Genomic DNA, 4659 nt, shown 5'->3' on the forward strand with positions numbered 1-4659 from the left:
GTTGTGCACTTTGGCCTTGGATTTCTGAATCTTATTTCAGACAAACAAGGTAAAACTAGGTTACATCGTTGATCATGATTGTGTTTGTATTGTGCCCATCTATCTATCTATCTATCTATCTATCTATCTATCTATCTATCTATCTATCTATCTATCTATCTATCTATCTATCTATCTATCTATCTATCTATCTATCTATCTATCTATCTATCTAACTAGACAAATTGCTAAAAATTAATATGTGAACATTGAGCAAAACTATTTGATGAAAATTGACTACAATTTCGTTGTTAGATGATGGCAGCACAGGGATTGACGGGAGTCTTGAAAAATCATCAAAAATGACGTAGGCTTTGATTAAACTGTCCAATATTTCTGCAGCTTTGTTTGGTCATGGGTGGATAGATATGCAAACAACTACAAAGCTGAAATATTGGGGCAATTTAACCAAAAGCCAACGTCACTTCCAATGATTTTTCAACACTCCTGTCAAACTGCAAAGTAATAATTTCCAAGTCTCTTGACTTATCAATGACAACATATCCAGCGTGCCCTAAATTGACTTTGCTTAATTTAGCAATGTCTCACGGCATCTGTTTAGCGGTTAAATGGATTCCGACCTCTTCTTGTACCTAAATAGAAGATCCAAAATTGGAAGCCCTTCTCAAGTTTTTGTTCCTTTATAGCTCTGATGATCTATCAATCGCAACGTTGCTACTATATTCACCACATTTATACTGTTGAAAGTACAAGAACTTGATTTAGGATAAGATCATTATAAAAAAGTAAAAGGTGTGAAATACCTTAATCATAGTTTTTTTGGGGAAAGAGTGTTTCTTGCACACTGCACGAATCCAAACAAGGGCGCGGAAAATCCTACTGCACCCTTCGCACCCTGCACACCACCTTTTCCAGCTACTCCCCTCAGCCAGGCGCTACCGATACATGTGCACCAAATCCAGCAGACACTTAAATAGCTTCTTCCCCCAAGCCATTAACTCTCTAAACAGTAACCCAAATACAACTGTATAGTGCCTCAATGTTTTTTATTTTTCTTATGATGATACTAGTGCAGCGTATTCTATCGGCGACAAATTCTACGTAATTGCCATTACAGATGATTCTAATTCTGAAATTGGTTTAAAAGCGTTTACAATTTTGTTGGCGGCCATTTCAATAAGTATGGTGAGTTTTTAAGTGGCTTTAGTTTTAGGGGTTCTCTTTTTAAATTCATTGCTACAAATTAAAGCCTGCGCTTTCTATTAATGCAAAAGACTCTTGGTACTTAGTGGAGTAACCAAGTGCACCTGGCACAGAAGTTATGTTAGACAATCTCTCAATGATATACAGTGATACCTCAGTTTACGAACGCTTTATTTTACGCACTTTTTGCTTTATGAACATTGAATTCTCGAGAATATAATCTTGGCATACGAACTAGTTTTTTGGAAATACACAGAGCGCCACAATTGGTGGCGGACTAGTTTTCTGCGGAAGATCACCAAACCACACGGTCGAAATGCGCCATGGTGGCTGGCAGACTAGTTTTCATCACCCCTTTCCTTGAGTGCATACATGGTTTGTTATCAAGGATACTTTTGCTATGATGGGACCAAAAAAGACCCCACCACAGGCTCGTGTTCAGCTAAAGAACACACAAAACAAAACTACGGTCGAGCAGAAGAAGTAGATCGAACGAGGTGTGCGTTTGTGTGACTTAGCGTCCTGCTACCAGGATGCTAAGTCGACCATTGCTATGTGTGGCTAAGGGTGTTTCTGTGTTGTCTAAGCAACGGTCTCAGGCAATAGAAGAGGTTGAAAAATTTCTGTTGATTTGGATGAACAAAAAGCAGCTAGCAGGGGACATTGTGTGATAGAGTGTTTATGCACATTAGTAAACATATTACGTTATTTCATGTTTAGATTAGTAAACATATGTTATTTCATGTTTATCTTAGTACACATTATGATTATTGCACGTCTAATTTAGTTAAATAAAATTATCAAGTTTATTAGTTCAATAGTTGTCGCAACAGCAAATACAGTCTAAGACCCTCCCAACACAGAGTTGTTCGTAACCGATTGGACGGGAAGATCGACTTGTCCGCAACTGATTGGACAACAGATCGCCACTGTGTATGTTCAAAAACTTGTCAGAGCGGGAGCTCGTTCTCTTTGTTTTCCTATCTTTGTCGTGTGCTCATGTCTTCGCCCTTACTTAGACGAGAAGTGCCTTTTCTGTCTCATTAGAATAAAGTAGTTTTTTGTTCACCATCTATCGTCGTTACTGATATTTTTATCACTGAACTTCTGACAAAACCGAACCAGGAAAGACGAACAAGAATTTAATTCGAACATTGTGAGTGAGGGTATAATAGCCGAGAAAGCACAGCAACTTCACTCTGATATCCTCAAGAGGCAACCTGGAAGTTCGTCATCCATTGACAACTACCATCACAAAGGTAAATAAAACGACTTTATTATACGGTGCAGTTTATTTCTTTACAAATTACAATCCAAAAGCACCTTTATTATACATAAAATAAGGTATATTTTGTGTAGTTTTAAGGCTTTATTTAGTAGGAAATTATGTTTTATGGGGACCTGGAAACGGATTATTCTCATTTTTAATGGTTTCTTATGGGAAATAAACGTTTGGCAGACAAACTTTTCGCCTTACACACACTTTCTGGGAACCAATTAGTTCGTAAGCGGAGGTATCACTGTATCGCTAACCTTGCAGTTTGAGTTTTTTTTTCCCCCGGTGCTCTCTGAATGTCTTTGTTTACTGCGACATAGCTGTGAAGGAAATTAACTTTCCGTTTTAATTTCCAGTTCATTATCTAGGATTGACTACAAAACCGACAAACATCCAAACCTTTGGAGACCCCCAGTGAAAATGTAAAATGCTGGGAATTAGAATCACAGGAGAAAAGCATGGCCCGAGGAGAAGCATCATGTAATGTGCTTTTGCGTTTCCGCCCCTCACTTTCTCATTTGAGCCATTTAGATATACACAGAATTATTTACACCTTCAAGGCAATTTCACTGAACTGCACATCAGTCAATTAGTAAATCAGAAATGTTCTGTGATTCCATTTGAGCGTGCAGTCCTTGGCTCCCTCTGGTCCCCACCCTTTTAGTCTTCCATTCTGACAGTGACAAATTACTCCTCTGCTTGGCTAGATTGAAAATTAAAAGCATTTAAAGTTGCTCATGCATTTATGCTAATGAGAAATTCAGATATGATTTGCATGCAAAAGAGGCTTGTCTCAGAAGCATCCCCACGCAACCCCCCCACCCGGTTCATTTTGCTCTGTGTTTTTCATTCCTCGTAATATGAGTAAAGAACATGTGACGTGTCAACCAAATGGGACTTTCTTCATCCCCTGTGTTTCATTGCAGACAGGAAAATGTCACCTTGGTTTGTAAGAGGGTCTTTGTCGGTGTATTTATGGTGCAAGCCATTTTGGGTGCAGCCTCTCAGCCAAAGTGGGTCACTGTGTCTGCCTTTTCTTTCTTTTTATTTAATGTCACATCAAAAGAAGCCACTACTTTGGACATTATGACATTGAATCGTTTTTGCTGAGCTGCTTTTCACACTATTTTGGATATACAGTGATACCTTGGCTTACGAAGGCAAAAAGTGTGTATCCCAAAAATGAATTTCGCATGGGAAACCATTAAAATGACAATAATTCGTTCTCAGGTCCCCATAAAACACAATTTTCTAGTTTACTAAGCCTTAAAACTACACAAAATGTACCTTATTTCATGTATAATAAATGTGCTATAGAAATAATAAAGAATAAAGAAATAAACTGTACTGTATAATAAAGTCATTTTATTTACCTTTGTGATGGTAGTTGTCAATGGATGACAAACTTCCAGGTTGCCTCTTGAGGATATCAGTGAAGTTGCTGTGCTTTCTCGGCTATAATACCCTCACTCACAATGTCCCCTGCTAGCTGCTTTTTGTTAATCCAAATCAACAGACGTTTTTCAACCTCTGGCTTGATGGAATGGAGTGGCCGGTTTCATCAGCATTAAACACTTGATGAGGAACGTAGCCTTCTTTCTTTCTAATTTTACCTAGTTCCTCATCAATTGTGTTCTGTTTAGCTGGGTTGATAGCTTTTTGCATCAAGTGTACAGATGGCTCGTGCGGGTTGTTTGTGGAGCCTGATTGATGGGATATTTTAACCTTGCAGACTACACTCTGCCTTTGAACTATCAAAGTTGAAACTCTCTCAGTTGTCTACCTGCCTCTTTTTAGTGTTTAAACCACCTCCCCTCACTCTTGACCAATCACGTGGCTTTAACCGAAGACTGGGGGCGAGGAATAGAGGACAGCCATTTTCTTTTTTGGAGAATGGTTTCACTCTTTGTCTGTCTGTAACCCCCCCCCCCCTCACTGCTCCGTGTGTATCCCGAAAAATAGTTTGTAAGCTAAGGTAAAATGTTCATACATTTTACGTTCGTTAACCGAAAAGTTCGTAAGCCAAGGGGTTTGTAAACCGAGGTATCACTGTGTAGTATAACAAAACAATACTACAATACAATACAATACAATACAATACAATACATATTGATTTACTGTATATAGTGCTTTAACAATAGCTGAAGCTGTAACAAAGTGTTTAATATGGACAACTATCA

The sequence above is a fragment of the Hippocampus bargibanti genome, linkage group LG09 (genome assembly GCF_051943395.1).
Source record: "Hippocampus bargibanti isolate YZ-2025 linkage group LG09, ASM5194339v1, whole genome shotgun sequence".
NCBI lineage: Eukaryota > Metazoa > Chordata > Actinopteri > Syngnathiformes > Syngnathidae > Hippocampus > Hippocampus bargibanti.